Source organism: Lutra lutra, chromosome 3, assembly GCF_902655055.1.
Source record: "Lutra lutra chromosome 3, mLutLut1.2, whole genome shotgun sequence".
Taxonomy (NCBI): Eukaryota; Metazoa; Chordata; class Mammalia; order Carnivora; family Mustelidae; genus Lutra; species Lutra lutra.
In genome coordinates this window covers 165,971,496-165,998,253 of record NC_062280.1, presented here as the reverse complement: position 1 = coordinate 165,998,253, position 26,758 = coordinate 165,971,496, and the positions used below count along the sequence as shown (strand labels likewise).

General features: G+C 38.6%; 1 long non-coding RNA gene across 1 annotated transcript; it reads left to right on the top strand.

Moving 5' to 3' along the window:
• The first annotated feature begins 495 nt into the window (after nucleotides 1-495).
• On the top strand, nucleotides 496-16,299 carry LOC125094692 (uncharacterized). Its single transcript, XR_007125657.1, has 4 exons — nucleotides 496-924; nucleotides 1,649-1,839; nucleotides 6,869-7,070; nucleotides 12,751-16,299. It is a non-coding gene; the product is annotated as an uncharacterized LOC125094692 (long non-coding RNA).
• Nucleotides 16,300-26,758: the final 10,459 nt, after the last annotated feature.

Genomic DNA, 26,758 nt, shown 5'->3' with positions numbered 1-26,758 from the left:
GTGATGAAAGAGGAACACAGGCTAACAGAGTTGGGACTACAGGTGACTCTAAAACACAGATGCCTGGGATAACTTTCTGGAATTGTCACTGATGAGAAAAGGTGGAGCTGTGATAACCTTGGCAAGCAGTAGTGTTAAAAGTGCCAGGACTCTCATTGGAGGTTAGAGAGAAATGCAAGTAGAAGGTTATGCAGTGCCAATGGCACTTGAAAGATAGGAGGGCAATGATAATTATAAGAACCATGGAGCTTTCTGGTCTTTGTTATCTGCTTTAGGAGCCTCAAAAAAAAGAAAATGACAGATTCTGGTGAACCAACTATCATTTTAAGGTGTGCTGTGAAAGTAAGAGGGTCTATATGTCAGTGTTTAAAAAGCTTCTTATCTCACAGAGCCGTAGAGCAGATAGTGATGAAAACCAGGCCCAGGACTTAATTGTCAGGTTAACAAAATGACAAGAGAGACAATGCCCAGCCTTCACAGTCCTACATAAAATCTGGGCCTTTAATAGATGTAGCTGCAGTTCCTTCAGAACTCACTTGCGAACATTTGATGAATAAGCCAGAAAATCTTGAGCCATGGATTCTTCTGAACCTTGCACTAGGCTTTCTGTACTTGGAGAACCTGGAGAGATGTCACTTGGGACAGGTGCCTCAGAAGTGGTACATGTGTTCCTCAAGAAGTAGTCCTGCCTTTTCTGCCTCCAGACCAATAACCAGGGGCAGGACTCAGGATAGCCCAAACAGAGAAATACTGGCCCTATTCTGGGAGGAAGTAAAGCATATAACCTCAAATTGTAAAATGCATACCAGCAAGAATTGCAAAAAAGTATGGTTGAGTAGAACTTGAGGGTGGTGGATGGACAGCAGAGGTGGTATATTCAATAACGTCGGAGTACTCTCTTGTGACGCAGGATTTAAAGTTTTGGTAAGTGATCTTTATGCTGCTCAGGTGGCTTTTTGATGCTTTGAAATGCTTCTGGCCAGGAGAATCCCTTGGAGATCCCTTGGCAGAGTGTTGAACAAGAGTTAGAGGCCTCAGAGAAAGACCATTTTTAAATGGACTTATGTGAGATCAGGGCACCCGTTCCCTGGATCTCCTGGGATGGTCCAAAAGATTCCCTCTACTAGTTCAATAGGTTAATAGAAAAGGCACTGGTAAGGGGATGCCTCTTTTGGAAACTTGGTGGCTATCCTCCATGGGCTGGAGCCAAGAGTAGCATGTAGTGTATGATATTAGGTTGTTTAGTAACAATAGGGATAATGATTCAAAATTGTAGAGGCAGATATAATTATTGGTAGAGACAAGGCAGAGATAATTACTACTGATGACAGCAAGACCAGAGTGGCAACTGGATGACTTGACCAAAAGGGACTGATGGTGACATCTAATATCCATTCTTAAGAATTACTTAAATAAGTAGTCTAGGGTGTCCCTTGACTGTGTAACCAGGAAAAGACTAAGAGCTGAAAAAGTGAATGGTGAACTCAGCTGCTGCAATGGAAAATCAGGGTCCTTCAACAAGTTTTGGATCTGAACTAGTTTTCTGACTCAGAGCACTGATTTAAGGAGAGACTGGATCCCCTTAAGCAGGAACCCAAACACATCTACTGCAGTAGTATATGACAAATATTCTTCTCATCTTTTCTAGAATGAACCTGTGGCTATTTACCAGATTAACTCAACACTGGAAAAAGAGATTGCCAGCTGATATGGTTATTGGGAGACTCAAAACACTATCCTAGTACCCTATCCATAGTGGAGGCTAGTGGAGGAGAAGGGGCAAATGGAAACCTCATTTAAGTTGATCTCACATTGATCCATGGACCTGTGAGGCACAGTGTAAGTTGGTAGATATCAATGTAAATGGTCTATATCTTTAAAAAAGTAGAGACTATAATTGTATTAACAAGACACAATTTAACTATATACTGTTCATAAAAGACACAGCTAAAACAGAAGTACTCAGGCTGAAAAGAACACATTCAATTCTTGGTGTGTGGTGTTTAATTTCTATTCATCTCAAAATATTGTCTAATTTCCCTTGCAATTTTTCTTTGTTTCATTTATTGTTATCTTTTTAAAAAGACTTATTTATTTATTTTAGACAGAGAGAGCAGGGTGGGGAGGAGCAGAGAGAGAGGGAGAGAGAAAATACCAAGCAGACTCCTCACAGAATCTGGAGCCTGTCGTGGGACTCGATCTCATGATCCTGAGATCATGACCTGAGCCGAAATCAAGTGTTGATGCTTAACAAACTGAGTAACGCTGGTGTCCCACTTATTAAGACTATCTTGTTTAATTTCCTCATACTTGCTATGCTTTTGTTACTAATTTCTCGCTTCATTCCATTGCGGTCTGAAAAGATAGTTGATATGATTTCAATCTTTAAATTTATTGAGACTTGTTGGTCCATTCTGGGGAATGTTCTGTGGGTGCTTGAGATGGATGACTATTCTGCTATTGTTGGGTGGTATGTCCCATAGAAGGCTGGCATGGATAGTTTTTTCTGAAATAGAGAAGATGTAAATATGTTTAATACTGAAATTTATGATTCAGTGAGAATAAATAGTTAAAAAATAAAAAAACGGGGGGTGCATAATTGATGACACAGTGAGCAAGGAAGTAAGAAAGCATGTATAATACAGTACAGATAGAAGCATTCACCTTGTGGAAGAAGATAGGAACTTCTTCCTTTGATAATAGAGGGAACTACATAAGAATGTTTTAAAAAATGTATCTAAGATTGTTTATTTATAAAGTAGAAAAGTTCAGTGCATGAATAGCTATTTAATTCTTTTTTTAAGACATTGAAAACAAAACGTACAATAGACTTGAAAAGTTTTCTGACATATCTAGCTTTAAACGTATTTGCTGTGCCATTGATTACAAGGGAATACAGATAAATCCTAAATGGAAAGTCATAAATAATAATTTGTTTAGATTTTAAAAGTCTTATGTAGATGGCTCAGCTCTCAGTTTTTTATTTGTTTTTGAGGTAAGGCAGTAAGTACTTTTATTTTAGTGACTAAAAATTTCAATTAGCTCAAGATCTCATGAGTATGTTTGTTGTTATTTCAGACACCTAGCCTCAGATAATTTCTGGGAAACCCAAATAATAGTTCCATTTTCTACAAATCTTTCCCGGTACTCACTGCTTGCAGCAGCGAACATGCCCACATGTCCCTTCTTACTGACTTTTCCCAGTTGATACCATTTGTCGCAAGCATAGACATGGGCTACTGCTTTCATTGTCCCAGCAACCAGGTTTTGATATTTAACAAAACATTAAGGAGGAATTGGCAACATATGAATACGTATACATATACAAATAACACTTGTTATTTGAAATGGTTATCTTTAGGAACCAATCCCATGCCAGTCCAAACCTAACCTGAAATTTCTGCCTCACTCCTTACATTATTTTGTGACACAGAGCTAATAGCTCAACCTCCAGAATCTTGATATATTTTTCTGCCTTGGAAAGCAGGCCCCAGAAAGCGAGAAAACCCTTTCCCTTTCTGCCCATGGCCCATTTCATATTTACTAACCTAAGTTGATTTTCAGGGAAACATCCATATTTGCCCATTCCTTCTCTTACCTTTGTGTGTGTATCTTTTTTTTTAAAGTAGAGTGTTACTCCTTTCTCCCTCCTTTTAGATCTTTTTAAGACAAGATGTGTACTCTCATAAATCTTTTCTAACCTTGTCCTCCTTTCTGTTAAAATTTCAAGATCACATTGTTTGTGGTCTGTAAGTTGAACAGTTACATATGTGAGAGAGAGAGAGAGGAAGGTATCACCAGGAAAGCAGGCTAAATGTGTGAATGAGGTGCTATGAAGTTTCAAACTTAAATCTGATGCCAGTGAAGAAATAGTTGAATGATAACGTTTGAGGTTAGTAACTCAATATGGATGGCAGTGTTATATAAACAAGACAGAGACATATGTACTGTTTAAAAATTTTTTGTGTTATTTTCTGCCTTGCTTTAAGATACAGGAACATAACAACAAGAGCATTAACAAAGATTTCCTGGCTTAGCTGAGAAAAATTATTCATATGAGTATTATCTAGGAGATACATGGTACTGAGTTAACTATTGGGGGAATGAGGATGTAGGGCATATAAAATTCCATAACCAATCTGGAAAGACAGCTTAAATGTATTATTGGGTAATTCCTCATGATGTCAAAGATAATGTCTTCCATGAATGTATTATCTATGTGATCATAAATACCTGATGAGACTTAGCTGGGTATAGCTGACTAGGATATATCCTAGATAGCAGATGTAAGAAGTTTATTAATTTAATGGACAGGGAGCTATCTTAGCTAAATTTCCTATTTTTTTTTTATTGTTGACTTTGGATTTCAAATTTCTAAATCCCTTACCCCCAATTCTCTGTTCAATAGGAGAGATATTTGAAAACATCAAATATAAGCTGGTTTGGAATATGTTATAATTAATTTCATTTATCTAAATTGGTCTTGAGGATATCCTTGAAGATTGAACATCATGAAACATGCAAAGAATCATGAAAAATGTTGGTGGAACTTCATAGTTGAAGAGTAGCTTCCATAGTGTTTCTGAGCTGATAGATTGGGAAATGAGATTTTTAAAAAGATGATATAAAGAAGTGTATGTTTTTTGACTTTATTTTTGAACAATAACCATCATGAAGAAGTGCTTTTTAATGATCTGAGGAAAACATTTCACTTCAAAAACAAGCCTTTAGTTAGAGATTTGAGGCCTAAGAAAGAATAAGTAAATAACAATACTTTTACTGAAAAAAAAAAAAATAACGGAGAATAATAGCAAGAGTTGATCTCCTTTTTTTTCTAGCTTAAAACACCTCCTTTGGGTTCCATGCCTTCCATATAGACACTTACTTAACTTCTTCCTTATAGTGATTTCCATCATAATATTCTAATGTGATATTTTTAATTATTCTGGATTCTCAAAGTTAGCATTTCATAGAAATTAAGTGATGAAATGGGCCTTAAAGTTAATATTGTCCAAAGTGCAAAATCATCATTTCCCTTCCTCTTTTTCCTGGCAATGATTCAATTAACTTCAGATGTTCTATTTTTCATCTGCTTGAATGTGTTCCTACCAGTTAGAAAGGAATCCAAGTTGGGATGCCCTGTGATTCAATCCCTTACCAAGTGTTACCATGTGGGTTTTAATTTTTTAATTTGCATTTTTTTTAATTTTAATTTTTAAAGACTGTATTTATTTATTTGAGAGAGACTGAGCATGAGCCAGGGGTTGGGGGGCAGGGTAGGGGCAGAAGGAGAAGCAGACTCCCCACTGAGCCGGGAGCCCCATGTGGGGCTCAATCTCAAGGTTCCGGGATCATCACCTGAGCCACCCAGCCGCCCTACCATGTGGTTTTTTAAAAAGTATAATTTTATTCAATCTCAGCTCTTGTGTAGGTTAGTCAATTCAAGAGATATAGTTTATAAAACTTTATTTTATAATAAGCATAATCTTTTTTTGCATAACCACCAGCTCTTCATTTCTGATCCAGAGTAAAAGCAGTAACTCCTTTCACTGGGCTCCACACTTTCTTTAGACCTAATTAATACCCATATATCAAGTCTCTGAGCCTTACTCTGGGCTTTCTAGACATCTTATGATTCCTTAACCTACAAGGCAAAAATTCTGTCCAGCTAGGATACTTTGTTACATCTTTAAATGCTGTGTGAGATGTTTTGGTGCTTCTGTTGAAAACTCTATACTAATGACTTAATAATTATTAAGTGATGTTTTCAATAAAGTTTGAAGTCAGTAATTTAAGGACTCCTACTTTATCTTGGTGGCACTACTAAGGGCTGCTACAGGTCAGAAACCACTTGCTGTTTCAGTAGTTTTGAATAAAGCAAGGAAGGAAAAATTGATTTTGGAACAATTTTTACTTTATACTTCAATGGACAAAAATCACATTATTTTCCACCTTTGTCATTGACATCTACCACAATATAACTGATCATATTACTTTAAGAATAATCCTAAGGTTAAAGGAATAATTTTTAAAACCCCTATTTCTCAGAGCAAAATTCATTGAGTGAAAATATTCTCAATTTTTCAAATGTCTTAGGATCTTAAGATTATTTTTGATTGTTTTTGATAAATGATCTAGGACCTTGTAGCCATGTCATCCACCCTCACCACCATTAAAAATGCTAAGAAGAGAGCAAAACTTTTAATTGGAATCTTACAATCTGAATGAAAATCTAGGGACGCCTGGGTGGCTCAGTTGGTTAGGCAGCTGCCTTCGGCTCAGGTCATGATCCCAGTGTCCTGGGATCGAGTCCCATATCGGGCTCCTTGCTCGGCGGGGAGCCTGCTTCTCCCTCTGTCTCTGCCTGCCTCTCTGCCTACTTGTGATCTCTCTCTCTCTGACAAATAAATTTTAAAAATAAATAAATAAATAAACTGAATGAAAATCTATAATATTTCACAATTGGGGAAACTTGAACCCAGAGAGATGAAATGACTTATTCAAACTCACAAAACAAAATACCCTAATTTGGAACTTGTCTGCTAAGACTTTTCAATAGTATTTTTATTATGCACTTTTATTATACCTTACTGAATTTTATTAAAGTCATATATCTGTTTCCCCCAGAGACTATAAACTCCTTAGGATCAAGACATCATTGCTTGGTTCAAATCTGGCATTCTATAAATTCTTGCTGAGCTGATCTGACCACACGCCTCTTTTAGAATTAGGCAAAAATACACTCCTTTCATTATACCATCACATAAGCAATAGTTGGTTTCTTTGCTTGGAGACTATTAGTGTATGTTTGTCAGTAAGTATAGTATGCGTTATCAAATATTAATGCTTGAGTCTTCTGTTCCTGCAGATTCCAGATGATGTTGTAACACCTCCATTGGTACTAGTGATACTGGAGGCCTTATCTTACTCACCTCTCTATTCTGATCACATCTGACAATTAGCTCTTCCGAGTTCTCAGTTGAGCCTGTTTTTAAATTGGATGTGGAAAGTGTAAGTGGAAAATTGGATATGTAAGAGAAAGAGACTGAAGAATTAAAATCAACCTGCTCGTAAGTATAGCTTATCTTTTCCTAAAAGGTGCCTTACGTTGTTGTGGCAGAAGGTAATCATTATACTGTCTTGGTTCTATTGTATGTGGAAAATATTTGCATGAAGTCATTGTCTAGAAGTAACACCTGGTAGTGCGCAATTGATTTTTATTTTGGTACATATCACCCAATTTAATGTATGCTTCTATGGCACATTACTTTTCCAGTGGGAAGTGACTAGTTAAGTGTTGAGCAAGAATCCTCATGGAGAGCAGTATGATAGAGGTATCTAATGAATTGTGCAGAAATGAACGAACATAGCAGGACTGCTATCCTTAGAAAAGCCTGTTTGCAAGGCTGCTCCTTGACTGAGGATATACAGAGGGTTTCCAAAGCCTTAACTGATGAATGTGCTCATTCTGCCTAAATAGTTTATGCAAACAATATTATTTATGCTGGAAACCTGTTTTCCTTCTGGGATTCTGGAGTTTGGGTACATGCTAGGTAGAAACTGCCTATCTGATCAGTCCCCAGTACAAACCCCCGGCACTGAGTTTCTCATTGGCTTCCCTGATAGGTAACACTTGACTCATTTTGTCACAACTCATACCTGGGAACTTAAGTATGTGCTATGTCATTCTGGTGAAAGAGGGCTCATGGGAGCTGTGTCTAGTTTCTTCTGGGCTTTACTCAAAGTAACTTTTCCCTTTGCTGATTTTGCTTTTTGCATCTTTTCACTATAATAAATCATAGACATAGTTCTGACTATAAGCTGAGCCCTGGGAGTGCTTCTGGAGAGATCAAATTTGGTGGGAGTCTTGAAGACCCCTATCACACTAACTCAAAAATGATACTGGCTAACCTGTACAGAGACTGATTTGCTCTGTTCCAAGAACGTTACGTACATGAAACCATTCGTTACTCACTTCGACTTCACTATGGAGATACTATCACGAACACGACCATTTGGGGAAACCAAGGCATAAAGAAATAGCTTGCCTTCCTCTGGTAAGTTTCAGAGCTGGGATGATATGCCAGAAGGCAATTATGCAGTGAACTGGAGGGAGAGAATTCAATCAGTGAACCACAAACTAATTTTTGCCTGAATAAGCTCAGTGTTTGACTAATGATGGGCAATTTGAATATAAATTTTACTTATATAAAATTTTATTTACTTATATACATTTAGAGTTCTCCTATGAGAACTCTAGATTTTTACTCTCATCAGTGATCTCCTCATACCTTTTAATATTTGACTGGTAAATGATTCTCCATCAAAAAGCCCATGCACCTGTGTTTCTCTCTTATGTCCAAACAGTTATGCAAATGACAGTTTCCTTCTTAGGTTGCTCTCTCAGGGCAGCAGTAAGAAAAAAGAATGTTTGGGAATGTACCTTAAAACCTTTTTGGTTGAGGGGTGCCTGGCTGGCTCAGTCGGTAGAGCATGAGGCTCCTAATCTCAGGATGGTGAGCTTGAGCCCCACATTGGATGTAGAGATTACTAAAAAATAATATCTTTGAAGAGAAAAAGAAAAAAAATTTTTTTAATTGATGCATCTCCCCTCTACAACGTTGTCTCCAAATGAATTGCTCAAATTCAGAATTTTATTTAATATTTTCTCAGGAATAAAAGCAGTATTTTTGTCCAAACAAAATTATTTGCTTCTGTGGGACCCAATTTTCTGGTATCGTGAATGATATTCCTTTTTTAATGAAGGACAGTCTTGGAAATCTCTACCCTTGTGCAAGTCACTCTATTCTAAGATGTACTCCAGTGTTTACACCCATAACATGAAGAAGGTGGGTGCAGTGAGAAGGAAAGTTAAACAAGCTTTATGTAAGTGGTGAGTCAAGGGACAATTTATTCTTAGAACACTAAGTCCGGATATCCAGAAACTAGTTTTTGGTCAAAACTTTCACGGAGAGGGCACATGCATAGAACCTTCCCAAAAATGAGCATGAGAATGTTATGAGAAAGAGGATATTTATAGAGTCTCATATGATCTCCCCTCAAGGTCTTTACTCATTATAAAGGGACAGATAAGAACATTTTAGTGGTGAAACCTGGTAGATTCCACCTTAAACAAGTAATCATTGTTAGTATCACATGCCTTCTGATATAATGCACTAGGTGAGACAAAAGTTTGTTTTTAAGATAGTCTCACCAAAAATGCATAGCCTGAGTCCGGTCAGGGATATACATCAGACAAACCCAAATTGAGGAACATTACAAAATGACTTCATGCTTCAAGAACATGAAGAATTGCTGATAGGTAATTCCAGATCAAGGGAGACTAAGGAGACATAAGAAAATTATATGTAATATAGGATCATGGATTGGATCCTAGGTCTGAGAAGTAAAAAAGCCAATGCTACATAGGTCATTAATGGGACAACTAATGAAACTTGAATGAAGTTGGTATCTTAGAAATCACACTGTATCATTATTCATTTTATGATTTTGATAATTCTACCACGGTTATAGTCTTTATCTTAGGAAGTATACAGTGAAATGCTTAGGGGTAAAGAGGCACATGTCCACAACTTACTCCAAAATGTTGCTAAAACTAACACATGCACGCGCGCATGTGTGTGTGTGTACATGAGAGAGACAATGACAAGGCACGTGTGGTAAATATTCACATTTAGGGAATATGGATGAAGGATAGCAGTAATGCTTTCTACCACTTTTGCAGCTTTTTTTTAAGTCTGAAATTAATTCAAAAATTAAAAATAAAAGTTTTTTTAATGAGGTCAGAGTCAGAGAGGGCTTTAGAGTTAAAACAAAACCTCTGGGCAGATTTCACTCACATGGAAGAGGTTATGATTAAACATTTGGTCAGTGAGCCAGGCCACACAGCTTGGCTGGGTGCCTCTTCTGTTCAGCCATTCTCCCGTGGTGTTAGACTTCCACATGAGTGAACGGAACAGCAGAGATCCCTGACCATGGGATGCTCACATTCCAGTGGGAGAAGACCAACAACAACACAAACAAAACTACTGAGTGCATTAGAACGTGATAATAACTAGGAAAACGAAAAACAGAGTGGAAGAAATGTGACAAGTATGCCAGGAAGACACTGTGGTTAATGACACGGTGGCTGCACATCTGGGGAACCCTTTGGCTTCCCCTCGGGAAACCCTCCACATTCAAGGGAGAGCTTCCATTCAGTTCAGACCCCCAGGGTGACAGGACCTTTGCCACATGATAACCACCGCTGCTCTGCCACTCTGATAGTAGGATGACTCACCTTGGTGTGACGGAAGGATTGTTTCTTCCAGAAGTACCAGTTTTTATATGGAAAACATGACCCAAAAGCAAGAAACACAGCACTATTTCTCTGATGCTAACAAGTATTGAGATTCGGTTAAAGTTAATAGGTTAGTAAGACTTTCAGTTAGTTTATTTTCCAAAAGCTTCTGAGAGAACTAGCCCAGCATTTTAGACTTCCAGCAACCTAACTAACCCTTTCCAAGCCCTGTGATGCTACAGCCCACATTTGGGACCACGTGACCCTCCCACCAGTTCAGGTTCACCTGCAAGCCCGGGGACCATTCCTCTTTGCAGGAAGGAAGCCCCAGGTTAGTTGTTCCGGTGACTCAACGTCAGTTCAAACTCATTGTACCCAGTTTAAATGACTGACTCTTTGCCTTTTTCTTACACCTTGTGCCGGAAGTCTTCCCACTCAGTCTTACTCAAGAGCCTTGAGGGTATATGAGAGACAGATTGGTCTGCTCCTGTTCCTTGATGACTTAACAGCTATAGGAATACTATTTATTGTTTAGTGTGTGCCAGATACTGTATTAAAGTCCTCTGTTCTTTGATATGGGAGCCTTATTATCCTTGTTTGGTACCCAAAGAAGGAAGACCTGGAGAGTGTGAGTTGACCAAGACTGCCATAAGGTTGGGTTTAAACCCAGCGGTCCACCCTAGAACTAGAGCATGTTCCTAATGCTGACTTCAGCATGCCTCGATTTCTGTATTCCAGTTTTTCTAGTTTGTCTTTTTCCCTGCTCTGTCCATTTCCTGCATCACTCATTTTTTGCTAGATTTATACAGATGTCCACATGTGGTTGCTCTTCTTTCTCTTGGGTTATCTTGCTTTGTTTGAAGCAGGGTTCCCCCCACCTGGCGGGTCTGTTCCCCAGCGCTCTATCCATTCCCAACTTCTTTTTGAGGCTCTCCGTAGAACTTCTAAAACAAAGCATGAGGAACCACAATCCTGGAACCAGTTTCTTCTCTCTCTAAACTTACATGAACTAGGCAAGTCAGTCATTCTTTCTATGTAAAATATGAGGGTGATGTTAGCTTGCCAAGGGAGAGTAAAACTCATAAAAGTAAAGTCAGGTGGTGTATGTGAAAGTAACCACCATGTTTCCAAGGCCATCGAATTTTTCTCTCTGTTTATATGTTTGTATGTGTGTTTGTATCTGTGTGTGTGTGTGTGTGTGTGTGTGTAACCTCCACTTGATGCTTAGACATTGCATTTGTATATTTATACTAGATGCGTCTGTAATGGGACTGTTAGATTACATATTACTACGTGTATGTTACAGGAACATCTTTTGCTCCAACTCATAATGATTTTGTGGGCAATTTTAAGAATTTAAGAATGCTTGGCTACCAAAGTGGTTCCCGGCCAGCTTTCTCTACTAGCACATCAGCAAGATGCCAACATACTTCATCGGGAGAAGTGACTCATCTCCCAGAAATTATTCTCAACACCAGAAGGGCAGGCAACTCCAAGAGGGCATTTTACCATTTCTGTTGAGGAGGGATATAAATAATTTGAAACGTGCCTTTCTCTGGACATTCCTGGTGTGCTCCTCAGAGAAAGGGCAGATATTTCTTCTGCTGAAAGAATTAATCAAAATACGGGTGAGAGGGGTATAATTTGAAAAGTCTCGGAGTTATTTTGATACCACCTCCCCACCCATACATATGCTTTCTAGGAGTGAAGTTCACTCTGGAGGGTTAAAAAAACATTACACTGATCCTTTGCACAAATACATACACACACACACACACACACACATATATATGTATACACATACATAGATAGATATACACACCATATATATATGTGTATATCTACACACACACACACACACACACACAACACACACAGCAGTTGAAAATTTTTCATTCCTATCATCTGTATGATAAATGAGTATCCAAATTATGTCAGCCGAATGTTGAAATGACTACACGAGTTATATGTGGCTTCATTTTAAATTCATGTCTTTGATATCTTGGCACTCTAGTAATATATTCTCTTTCCTAAAACCATTTTACAATCAACTTATTCTAATTAATTTTCAGAGAGGATTTCATGATTGTGTTTTATTTATTTTTAAAATTATTATTTTTTATTTTTTTTACTTTTCTATCTAGAGAGTAACTGATAAGATTCTATGAAAATATCAAAAACAGTGTGTGGCCTGGTCACCCGGTAGTATAACTTATTTATCTACTAGTTTAAATGCCATATAAATATGCATTTGATAGCTTCTTTGCTTAAAGTGGATCACATATATAACATATGCATACGATATTCTAGCATGTGTGAAAATACATGACACTGTAGCGGGGATGAAGCAAACATCAAATAAATTTGATTTCTTTTCTCCCTTCCATAAATGGGACTGGAGGAGAGTAATCAAGAATGTTGTAAATGTGGTTCTGTTCTAATGATTCCAGAAAAGAACGGGGCAATGTAAAATATGTGTAGGGGTCTTCAGACTGCTGGATAAATAGAGATGATGGTGAAGGAGGAAATGGGATGACTAAAGACTGTGGAAAACTGGAGAAATTCAAGATAAGGTACTTTGGACGAACAGCCGACCTCAGGCCACATAGATAATTCAGAATGCTCATCGCCCCTCACTTTTAACTGAGACCCAGAACACATGAGAAAAAGACTTACTGGGCATCTCCTACATGCCAAGCACTGTTGGATACTTTTCTTACCTTATCTCATTTAACCGCGGTAAGAATCTTAGGAAGTCGGCGTGATCAGCCTCATTCATGAGAGAGAAAAGTGAGGTCCCGGAGGTTGGGTGACTTGTGAATTCAAGCGCGCTCGCTCACAAAGGCGCAGGTTGGAGTTCCGGTGTGTGCGTCCGCTTAAACATCCAAAGTTCTTGCTCAGCAGGTCCTGCCAAGACACCTAGCTGAGGCTCAGTCCTCAGCAGGGGTGGGGAGGAAGAGCACTGCCAATTTAGCCTGAGCGGTGGATTATAGTCACACCAAAGGTACCACAGTCCCAACGGAAGAGCTTGAACTCCAGATGTGTCGGTTTATCTCCAAGTTCATTATATAATCTCCAGGCAAATATGGGCATAAGCGCAGAAGTTCTCTCCAACTCTAGCCTTGAAATCCATGCTTATACTTCTCTTTTGACCCTGGGTGACCCTTGCATGAGGCAGCAGCCTTTAGGCTGGGGTCAGTCACCAAGATCCTGGCTCCGCACCCCTTCTGTTTTGCCTAAAAGGCCTCCTTGTGACCATTTCTGACCCTCCACACTGGAAGTACTGGCATCTGGCCAACTGTGCATCATGGTGTCTTCCCACAACACTTTATTCAAGCGAAGATCTTTCCCTCTTCTCTATTTGTACCATGTTGACTTCTGCGGGCGGTTCCAACATTTTCTTTTCGCAGTTAAATCCACGCGGTGTTACCTGCAAGCTTCCCAATGTGCCATCTATTTCTAAAGACTGCTCTGAGTCCTTTTTTGAAATCTGTAATATTGCTGAACACTTCCTGAACATGATAAGCACCAGTTTTATACTTACCTACTTGAACACAAAAGTTATGAGAAAATGGGAAGTGATGAAGAAATTACTTAAATAATTGATAACGATGCCATGGTGTGTATTATGATGTACAGAAACTGAAACGTACACGCATCAGTATATCCGTTTCTTAATGGTGTTGTAACAAATTACCACGAATTCACTGGTTTAAAACAACACAGATGTATTCTCTTACTGATTCTGGAGGTCAGAAGTCTAAACATTTTTTTGACAGGGCGATATTTCTTCTGGAAACCCAAGGCGAGAATCCATGCCCCTCTGAATTTTTTCAGGTTCTAGAGCCTGCACGCACCCCTTGGCCCAGTGTGTTCTTTGCTTCTCTCTGACCTCTTATTCTCTGTCTCTTACCCTGTCTCTGACCCTGACCTTCCAGTCTCTGACCCTGACCTCCCATTTCTTTCAGATAGGTAACTTTATGATTACATAGGGTCCCTGCAGATAATCCAGGATAGCTTCCACATCTCAAGATCCATGTCTTGACTACATTTGCAAAGTCCTTTTGCTATATATTGTACTATATTCGGAGGATTAGAATGGATATTTTGGAGGAGGAATTATTCCCCACAAAACAACCAAGGGAAAGAAAACTAGAGCATTAAACTGGTATAAAGATGATTAAATAAAGAAGCCAAGAGTGCAGGCTCCAGTAACACCCAACAGTGATTCCTCTATAGCACAGTAGCAGAAAAGCATTTCTGGTGAAACAGGAACTGCAAAGTATAAGGAGTTCGGACCATGTTTGCTCAAGTTCATTGGACAGATTAATTCAAATATTCCCATCATAAGCTTCTTCGTGATGAATCTGATGACAGAAACTGAACTTAAAGCCTCTGATTTGTTGCTCATGTACCATTATTATAAGCTAAAATAATATATATGTACATACATCATACTCACCTGTACATACATATGCACACATAGGAATGCATATATACATAAAACCATGTAGTTAACATATATGTGGAACACGAGTTAGGAATGTTCAAAATAGAAATGAAACTTCAAAGACTTTCTGAATAATCTCCACCTAAAAAAATATCAACTCTATGTTCTTTTGATACAAACACTATTTATATTGCATCTGAAAACAAAGGAGCTCAGCCTTACACATGTTCTAGCATGTTCCCTCTACCTGCAGTCTCAAGTGTTCACTGCTCCTGATTTACCAGCAGGGGGTCTGGTGGGTGCACATGTAACCCAGTGGACAATGCAATGTCATCAAGAACACTGGGCACTTACACTCTTTCAGTGGCCTGGTATTCATTATTCAAGTCGATGAACCTGTATGCATGAGAACCTTCAGTCCATTTCTAAGGGTTGTGATCAATAAGCCGGGTGGTGGGGGATGGAGGTGAAGAGGGAAAATAAATGTGCCCTTTTTTTTTAGAATGTGGCATAAAAATACCTGAAACCAGAATTTCATAACAAAAGGGCAAGCTAACCTTACTAAATGCTGATTACACAGTGTATAATAGAAAAGGAAATAAAAGCGTTTTTATAAAATGTATCAAATCCTAAGAGTGCTGTTAAACTCATTAAAGAAAAAATGAAGTTAGAGAAACTGGTCTTATTTTTTTTCACTCCCAGTAGAGTTCATTTCTACTTCAACAACTAAGCCAAGGTCACATTTAACTCACTTCAATTTCACCCAGTGCACAAGCTAATGTCAATAGTACAGCTGCCATGCAGAGCTAAAGACTGATGGTTAGACAAAGCCATTTACACAAGGCTGGGTCTTTCATCTTCTCTCAGCCAGTGACATAAGAAAGCACTGAGGTTATTCTCAACTAGAGACGAAAACTGGCATATTAGAAAGAATGTTATTCTCCTTAGCTGTCACACAAAGGATCTGAAGAAATGTAGAAATGTTTTTTTTCCTCCCCCCACTCTGGTCATCTGGGGAGATCACAAAGTGACTCTAATAGCCTTCACTCTGAAATTTTCACATGGTTTAAGTGATTGCCAAGTCTGATATTTTCCATTTACACTTCATTGCCATCAGAAAAAGAAAAAAAAATCAATATACCTACCTACTCAAGTGTGTCACAGGATGAGCTTATAAAAGAAGACATCAGTCTTTTTAGGGCATGAAAAATATACTTATTCAAATATATCTTATTTAAAATGACATAAATTGCAGTGGTTAGTCAAGATTCGATTTCCTCTAAAATATAAGATTTAAAATATTCCTTGACTTGCCAGGAATCGGAATCCTTCAAATTGTTGATATATACAGATGTACTTGTTTTCTGATGTAAGTCATTCTGACTGTATTTTATTTTAGTGCATTAGTGACTACATTTATTAATTTCATAGGAACTAAAGCATCACATTTTACGAGACTGCACAAGGTAGTACTTTTTTTTTTTCTTCTCAGGAAATAATTTTATTTTCAACCGTACTTTTTCATTGCATGGCTCCTTGCACTTTTAGCTTTCTGTCTTGGAAAAAAAATGAGGATGTTTCTTTATATTATTCTAATAATATTTTACATTAGGAGTCTATTCTTTCTTAACTTGTTTTAACTATTAAACTTCTTTATGCAGAAAAGGTGTGATGAGTTCGGTGTAACATTTCCAATGCTTTTGTTCAAATCAGAGGTAATTTTAACTGTCAAAGGAACATCCATGTCAGATTGGTCTTTCAATTAAAAGAAGTCTCGTGTCAAGTTTGAGTGCGATGATGGTGTGTTATATACGTGCTCCGGGTTGCGGATATTTAGAATTACTCCATTTCCACGTTGTTGCTGCTGCTGCTGTTTTCTTAAACATGGTGTTGAAGGAAGAGTGTTGGTGGCTTGCTCCAGATTTCCTGAGTGCCTTGCTTGAGGATCTCACTGTCTGGGCGCAGCACCATTGTTTCAGGAAACCAAGAAGACCTGTACATACCATGCTTTCCAGTTTGGACATCGTATACAAATGCCGCCTGTCAAGGAGCGCTGAAACCCTCATGGAATCTCCACCTTCCCACTACCATAGGGGCCAACCCACAGAGCTGCAGGCTTTCGTGTCTGTTTATCTCTGCTCCTCAGCCCCCCGGCCCCAAGATGGAGAGGGCAAATCAATCCCCTTAAGAGAAGAAAGAACAAGAAAGAAGCAGCAAAATTTCATGTCTGGGGTCACTCTCGGACTCCGTTCCCTACGTGGCAATACAACACACTAACAATTTGAGTTACTGGGCCGTCCCCCACAGTTACAAGTATTTCAAGGTCAATTTATCAATTTAACAGCTTCATCTTCTTAATCACTAAACTTCTGTCTCTTTGAGCTTGTGCTGAAAGACTGTGGCTGCTAATTAAAATGGAGCTTTACTAGCAAGTACACAAATTAGATCCTGTCAGTAAGTTTATTCTAACTATTGGTCATTTCTAAATGCCTTTTTAATCCCCTAATTTTTACATTAAAATTCAAAAGCCTAACAATCTTAATCACCCCTACATCAAATTCATCATTAAGAACAGGAAGCCAGATGGTATAATTTTGATTTACCGGACTTCAGCGTGAATTAATGTACTGAGTGCCGATAATGAATACATCAAACCTGGTATTGCAGAAACCTATGAATCTGGCATGTGAAATTAATAACACACTCTGCACAGTGAAAGCATGTAAGCTCATATAAAACTGAGGAGTAATGGGCCCTTTTACTTTAAATGGTCTTTATTAGTCTTCCGTTTTGACTCTTAAGAAAAAGACGAGCATTTTGTTTAGGAGTGTACTTGCCCGTTGTACAACTATTTTTCCCCAATGTAACACAACAGGAGCAGAATTAGGATGATTAATAACAAAGTTTGTCTAGGGGCACCTGGGTGGCTCAGTGGGTTAAAGCCTCTGCCTTCGGCTCAGGTCATGGTCCCAGGTTTCTGAGATGGAGCCCCGCATCGGGCTTTCTGCTCAGCAGGGAGCCTGCTTCCTCCTCTCTCTCTGCCTGCCTCTCTGCCTACCTGTGATCTCTGTCTGTCAAATAAATAAATAAAATCTTAAAAAAAAAAAAAACAAAGCTTGTCTAGAGAAATTTGCTCGAAGGGTTCTCTCAGAATAGCTGCTAGTTCTGCATTTATTTTGGGAATTGTACCTATCAGAGAGGTTTGGGAGATTTCTGTGAAACATCATGGCCCATAAAATAGGACGTTACTGTTTTCTTAGAATGGGACCGACTTTTGGTAATATGGATACATGCCTGAGAACCACTCTTGTCTGTTAAACTTTTTCCTTGGAAACAGACGTATACTCCTTTATCCCCCACTGTTTCACATGGCTAAAGGGGTGTAGTTTCATAACCAGGAATTAGATAGAATCCAGATCCGGTCATGCAAGTCACGTGTGCGAAAGGATGCTCATAATGGGCCATTGCAGAGGGCTGTTCACCACATAGAAACTATTGACGTCTGAAGTAAGTTGAAGCTGCCGTTTTGTGATAATGTTTATTAATGTCTCGGCTAATGCCTTCACAGGTTTTCATTAGATATATTTTTAGTTTTGTTGGCTTGCAGAGAATTCCCGTTTTTGTTCGGGATTAGCAGGATTAGAAGTGCAATATATTCATGTACTAAGCAAACAACCGGTAGAGTAAATGGAGACAGAAAATACAATGTTTGGGGGCAACTTAGAGTTTGCCTAAGATAAAGTGGCATCACCTCATAGAGCAAAAAATATGCATTATTTCCGTCTGGGTTTTTTTAAACACAGAATTTATTAAATCACCTTGTGACTGTGGTGTGAGAACGCTTGGGTGTTTTTCTTTCCTCTGAGGCGCAGGATTACAAATCGGCTGTCCAGCACGAGCCTGGAAATGGCCCCGTGTAATATACTTTGCAAATGAAGTCTTTCAAATGTCCAAAGTGCTTCTGCTTCGGATTCCTAATCCATATCAGCAGACAATGTAGAGATCCAGAAATACGGAGGCGAACGATCTTCGCTTTTGACTCGACACTATCGATAATGGTATTTGAAGAAGGTGAAAATGCCTATTTTACTTTTAGAGTGGTGATAGGTGACCAAACGCTGCAGGTTAACAACCTGAGCGGCTTTCCAGTTGCACGGACCGTCGTTTTTCACTGCTCGGCAGGTGTGCCAAATATTTCATCAGCTTGCCTCTGGAATGAAGGCAGTGCCACAAATAGGATAATGTTCAAAAAAATGGCACAAACCTTCCACTAAGTGCTATTTTCCAGATAACATTGCTCATTGGCTCAATCTATACTCACACTCGGAAGACAGTATAGAGGATAATTTGTATCTCTTAGAGATTCAGTGGTACGATTTATTGCAGAATAGGGAAGGGATGTATTAGTTCTTTATCTTAAGGGTAGGGAAAATAAAAGCACTTTTTGGGCTCCAGATATTTATTTTTGTGACTTAGCCTTCAAAAATTGTGTGTTTTAATAAAGATTAGGCTTTTAAGAAGTACCCCCTTTAAACCTTACATCACTTTGAATGGAATAAGTCGGTTATTTCTGGCTGAAAATTTTTCTTACTCCTAAATCTCTTTAACTGAAGCTCATTTGACAAACCTATTATAAAATGAATAAATGCAGTACTGTGTGATTTGTCCACTGTCAACATGTTAACACACTTTATTTGAAGGTAGATTGATGGAGGACGGCTAAAAGAGTTTACCCTCCTGAGTTAAAGAATAGAAAACCCTTTTTTCTTAGTTTTTTTTTTCTTTTTTTTTCTTAGAAGTTCACAAGAGTAGATATACAATTATCCTCGACTTGCTGATGCAAAGGAACAGAGCATTTAGTTTCTTGTCACTGTCTCTGAAATTCCTAAAGGTACAATTAGCATTTCATTTGACATAATGTTGAAAGGTTCATAGATTGATCTTCCCTAAAATGCAGCAAGAATTTTTTGAAATGCAAATTTTGACATTTATTAACTTTTATTCCAGATCTGTTTATAGACTGTAAAACTGTGCATACATTTAACTCGAAGAAGCTAAAAGGACAATGTTTAGGTGGATACTCTGTGTTATAATAAAAGTCTATTTTATTGTTTCAACAATGAAATTTTTATTATCAGAGATTTATGATATCAGCACAGCAGTTTTTACTGCATGATTCACAGTGTTTTTATAGATGTATATTCAACAAAACAAGGAGAGAAATTGTACCGCAGTGCTCCCTCTCAGGAGTGTATTTCCCCATTGAAATAATGTCAGCGGTTTTCCACCTTCAAAGCCCTATGTTTTCAAATCAATTAACAATTCTAATTGTGCAGGAACAGTTGTTCACTTAGCTTGGCAAATGGGACAGGAAACATTATTTCCTTTCTTTGCCTAAAATGAAGACTTTAATCTTCTGAACCATGTTTAACATATAAAAAACACACAACTGAAAAGTTAGACAGTTTGAAACTCCATCACTTTGCCCGTCCTGGGCTTCCTTTCCGTATGGCCTACATTCCTTCCCCCGGGGCTTTCCGAAGCTCCGCTGGAAACCTGGAGCGGTAACACTTCTACCTCTCGGTGCGGACCAACCTTCTGCAGATTCATTTAGACCCTGCTTTAATCGGATATTTATCTAGCCGGGCAGTGGGAAGAGTTATTACTTTTCGGAGGTAGCAGACCAAGCATTGGCGGTGACCCGGGTCGTGACACTCGCATGCGGATCTGTATCTCCAGGTTGCAAAGAGCTGACGCACCAGCGTGGAGGAGCCCGGTCAGCGGTGCCCCTTCCAGTCCTAATGTCATTTCCACTTAAAAAAATTTTTTTTATTGGGATTAAAGTGCAGCTTGTAAGATATTGAACAAAGCGGTTCATAAAACAAGAAACGTGTGCGATCTCATAAGACGTTATTAAATATATACAGTTTAACCTTTTCTTTTTTACAAATGTATATTTGAGTTATAGCTCATAACGCCTGTCCATATTTATAAAACACACATAAATGCTATGATTAGAGAGGGAGATCTTTAGTACTTCAGCGTCAACAGGAGAATATGCTTTATTCTGTTTTCAATAGCTTCTGAGATCATTCGAATATATACTTTCAGAGAAAGACAGCTTATATTCTAGAATGATTACAAGATCTCCAGCAAAAAGAAGACTCTTTTGGATTCACTTTCCCCACAGATCTTTAATTTAGTGCATTCTCTTGGGTGAGTCTCCATGTGATTGACCTCTGGTTTATTAGTCCATTTGAATCTTACAGTTTCCTAAATATATACCTGCTATTTTTGTCTAGGGAGGATCCTAGAATTTCTTAATCATGTCTCCTTAAACATAATGCCAATGCAAGTAAACATGTAGGTTATTCAGTTCCCTCAAATAAAAATTAAAATATACTCTCGGTAGTCTCATAAAGATCAAATGTACAAGAAATTTGTGCATAAACCAGGCCACCTGTGTGTAGACTTTGTTCTCTCAATGCAACTGCTGCAGCTGATTGAAAAGTAGGGATACGTTCCCTGGCTGATGAGATGTAACACAGAAGTGCAAAAATCACATTGTGGTCAGCTGGCTTTCAAATACTCCTGAATGTAGTTCAAGATCCTCTGTAAGGTCCCTTGGGCCAACGGATAGTAGAGAATTCCAAGGCAGCATAATGGATAATGGAGGACAACTCCATGTATATTTTCTCTGCAGGGAGAGAAACAGATAATAGGAAGAGGAAGAGAAATTTTGTTCATGTGTCTTTTTCTGATTGTAATGTAAGTGAAAGCAACTTGTTATTTTAAATGTCGTTTATGGTTTTTTTTTTAATTTATTTATTTGACAGAGAGAGATCACAAGTAGGCAGAGAGGCAGGCAGAGAGAGAGGGGAAAGCAGGATCCCCGCCAAGCAGAGAGCCCCATGTGGGGCTCGAACCCAGGACCCTGGGATCATGATCTGAGCTGAAGGCAGAGGCTTAACCCACTGAGCCACCCAGGCGCCCCAATGTTGTTTATGTTTTTGAGAGGAAATATTTTATTATGCACTCATATACTGACTTACGTGATATGGCCATGTCTCCCCAACCTTCAAAAATCTTACTCAAATGCCCACTGGTCCCTGAAGATTCCCCTTACCTCTGTCAAGTGAGGAATGAATGATCTCTCCTTCTTTCTGTATTCATAAAGCACTTTTTTTAAAAAGTCACCCTACTTGGGGCACCTGAGTGGCTCGGTTGTTAAGCATCTGCCTTCGGCTTAGGTCATGATCCCGGGGTCCTGGGATCAACCCCCCATTGGGCTCCCTGCTCAACGGGGAGTCTGATTTTCTCTCTCCCACTCCCCTGCTTGTGTTCCTTCTATTGCTGTGTCTCTCTCTCTGTCAAATAAATAAATAAAATCTTTAAAAAACAAGAAACAAAAAAAGTCACCCTACTTGTACTTGTACACTTGTACTTGTACTTATCACTTCTGTTTGTGTATTGTATGCTGAATGACACCGTGGACACTGAGAGGAGGGAGACTCTGTTTTCTACAATGCTCTGACCTCCATCGGGCCAGGTATTGTGGACAGAACGTGATGCACAATAAAATGCTAAATGACCGAGTGCAGAAGCAGAACAGCACAGGGCGAATGCATAGCAGGTTTTCTCAACCTCAGCGCTATTGACATTTGGGACCTTATCATTCTTTGTTGTCTAGGCTGTCCTGTGCATTATAGGATGCTTAGTGGCCTCCCTGGCCTGTACCCACTAGATGCCACAAGGACTGCTTCCCCAAGCTGTGACAACCAAAGAAGTCTCCAGACATTAGCAAATGTCCCCTGAGGAGCAGAATTATTGCTCCTCCTCCCCCTCACTCCATGTCGAGAACCAGTGATACAGATGGTGACATCCACAAGGCCAAAGGAAAAGCTACTATGGTATTTCGGAAGGAAGCCATAAATTAGCGTCACATGCAATCTATACAATATTTAGCGCTACCAAATCACCTCATTGATTATCCTCACAAATCCTCACAGCTGTATTTTTCCCTCCCCCACATCATCTTCGTAGGTTCTCATAAATTATTATTATTATTCATCTTATTAATTTGTACGGGTTCATGCTAAAGTATGTCCTCTTTACGTTCAGCCACTGTGAACTTTATGCCCACATCCACTTCCCCACATGTGATTCCGAGAATAGTCTCTTAACAGTAAAATGAGTCTGGCTTGGGGAGGTCCTCTACGGTCAACGTTGTACCAAGGCGCATACTTCAAAGGGGAGTTGAAGTTTAGCTATGTGGCTGCTGCAGAGTTTTATTATGTTGCCTACATTTTCTCGATTTAGACCTGAGCATGTCCATAGTTGAGAGTATTTTTAGTACTTAGAAGGGTGTTAAAGAGAGAAGAAATGGGAGTAATAAACGTAGAGATTTCAATAAAGAAATTGTATGGGGGGTGCTAGCACAGAGAAAATCAGGAGGAAGGGAGAACTGGAGAAAAGTCTCATCAATAAAAATTAGTCATGCTTTGTGTGTTCTCCGGATTTTTTCATAATGTCTCTCAAGCTTGGGCCACTTGTTCTCATCATTCTCCAGCCTACTTACAAAACCAGAGGCTTGGTCTTTCTTCCTCCTTTATAACTTTTCATCACACTATTATTGCTATTATTATTTTATCATTATATTTTAAAATATCATCATACCCATGCCTACTTTCAGGAAGGAATCATACGATTTTACAATGGGAAAATGAAAATGGGTATTCCAGGAATAATTATAGAAAGAATGAATGTAACAAAAATCTGAGGTGACTGTTTAAAATTATTTACCTATCCATTACTTTATTTTCCCTTAAGCAATATGAAGTGGGGGAGGCTTAAAAATGCTTTTATGGGGGTGCCTGGGTGGCTCAGTTGGTTAAGCAACTGCCTTTGGCTTAGGTCATGATCCTGGAGTCCTGGGATCGAGTCCCACATCGGACTCCCTGCTCGGCGGGGAGTCTGCTTCTCCCGCTGATCTCTCTCTCCTCTCATGCTCTCTCTCTCTCTCAAATAAATAAATAAAATCATTTAAAAATGCTTTTATGAAGACATTAACAATGTGATTAGCTGCACTACAGTAGGGCCTAAGTAGGGGACACGTGGCCACAACAAAAGGAGGGTGGGGAATGAGATGGATCTAGCAGAGTCTGCTAAACAAAATGCACCTCATTAAACCTTGTACGATTGTTGGAGGTGAGGGCACAAATATGGCTTCATTCTTCCTTGAAGGTAATGTGAAGAGGGAGACGATGGGTTAAGATTCAGTGTCCATTAGATGAAAAGCAAACCATCGTTTAGGAGACACGGAATGATATTTTACCCCGAGCTGAGAGAAACATTTTTCCTTTAGGAAGGTGAGCTAGTTACAACAATTAAAAAAAAAAAAAAAAAACTCAAATGAATTTTGCACTATTTAACAAACAAAAAGCAAAATGTATTTGATTAGATAGTTTTAAATGCTCCCCCCATAAGCAGAGTAGAAACTCGAAAGAAAAAATATTGTTCCGTTTCTACATGGTAGGAAGACTATCCCATACGAATGCTTATATAAGATTTAGGTTAGGTTTAGGTTACATGATGTTCAAAGTCTTTCACTAGCTTTTGCAAAAGATACAGAATGCCTCTCCAAATGGATGAATGACTATTCTTCAAAAATGACCTTTTATAAAAGCTGAGGGCATAAAATTAAATCATAATTCAGTGAAGGCATTTTTCCAGAAAATAAGATAATATAGTCCAGGTATATTACTTTCAGATGCCCTCACCTAGGTCAGTAATAGCATTTGGAGAACTTTGAAGGAATAGAAAGTTAACATCCCTTAGATCAGTGGTCCTCAAATATTTCTGCCCCAGTCCGTGCTGGATAACCCAACAGGCAAAACACAGGAGAAAAAGGGAGAGAATAAAGAAGAAAAATCTGGGAAAATACTGTTTCAATTTCTGTATATGTGTGAATTCTTTCACTTTGAACCATTTGATTTTTATTTAGACTACTAAAGTTATCTTCATTTTGAACTAACATCAGTGGGGACCACAGTATTTTCCATGTTTTGGGCTCCTGATGGCCCCATAAACTTGAGAAAGAGGATTTTCTAGTATCAGTAAGAATATGTCTGAAGATGCAACTCTCACCTTGGGGAATTAAGACTGATGTGGGCTGGGAGAGGCAAGAGAATGAGAAAGGACAAGGTTGGGATGCTAAAGTCTCCCCAAGGATCCAATTTTTAGTTGCCAGGGTAATATTTGCAAAAGCACTCATAGTGATTCTCAAGTGTCACCATTTTTCCTTCTTCCTTTATAAACTCTCTTTTCCTCCCCAAAATCAGCATCTCTGCTGAGATTTTGGCAAATAGTTTATCACAGTCAAATCAGAGCTGAATGTGCTCTTAAAGGCTTCAAGTGCTCATCTTGTGAGCTATTGATTAAATAAAAGTACACATCTCTTACTTAACAACTGTTCAAGTAGCAAATTAGATAAAGCTTAGACAACTGAGGAGTTTCACAAGTATCCTTGTTTTGACCATGGGAAAGTCACCGTGGGTAGTGCAGGGGTTTATGTCTGAAAAAGGCCATAATTTTTCTCAAAGAAGAACTTTAACTCCTCTGAAATTGATACCTCAAAGAACTGAATTTCTATGCTCTCAAGCATAGATAAATTTTGGACACTTCCATCATAGAAAGAACAACAGGTAGAAGTGATTTTAAGTAAGGCTTTATCCTAATTGGTTTGCCAACATGAATCCCTTGCAAAATTCATCCTTTTGTAGAAAATGAACATCCTCCCCCTGGATATCAAGAACTTGGGATTTAAAACCTCATGAACCTAGCTAGAATCTTTATTTTTTTTTTAAAGATAGGAAGAGTGTGTTCTGATTTATTGTTATTTCTTCCCCTCAACACTGAGTAAAACAGGATTATCAAATCAAGAAAAGGTTGTCCTAGAGTAAATACCATAAGAGGGTGGACAGACTTTATTATTCTTATCACTGGACTGGGAGTCTTATTCCAACACTAGCTTTATCCATGAATTCCTATTTGCATATGTAATTGAAGAACCCCGTATTATTGTTAGGGTCACTCAGTTTGCACTTACTTCAAAATTCAGAATTAACATTGAATTTTAAATGAATAATATTAATAAAACTATTATCATTTCTACACCAAGGCTGAATTAAATAATTCCATTTATATTAATGTGTGCTATCCATTTTTAAGGAAATATTTGTCTGGTAAAATAAAGGAATTAAATAATGATGGGCTTTATTTTCTGTTCACAAGTATGTCCTTAGTTTACATGTGGTACAATGTATTTCCTCACTTATATCATTTCCTCATGTATATCAGAGTTGGAAAGGAAAGACTGGCACAAAATCCCTATGAAGACAGGAAATATTGAAGAGGAAGAACTTACAATTTTGGTTTGTTGTAAAGAAAGAGTACCTATCTTTGTTCCAGTCTCAAGCCCCATTTTTGCCCCATTTCACTAGTTTCTTATATCTCCATCCAGTTGATTTTTGATGTCTCTTTCCCCCATCTGAGTAGATTCGAGTAGAATATTGTGGTTTTCTACTACTCTTTCTGCTCCTGACCTTCAGCACTGCCTACACATTTGAATGAGACTCTCGTCCAACTCTATCAGATTAGTGAGTTCTTCTACTATGTTTCCATGACCTCCATAGACCTCGGGTGGTGACGACTGGCCCCTTTCAGGAGACAGCTTTTCCTGGGGCTGACTCCATACTCTCTTGTCCATTCCTCCTTTCCCAGATTCCATCCTGCCTTGCATTCTATCCCTCCTCCCTGGCTAACTCCTTCCTTGAGAACTGATATTATTGAGGAAGTGGGAAAATCTCTAGAACGGAAAATAAGATGAAGAACAGATATAAGACAGGTATTTGAAAACCAGTTGAAAATAATTATGATATCCTAATCTTAGCCAAAGAGGTAGACTAAGGAGTTTGAGAAGATTAGAGTGATTTTTCAGAAGGCACACA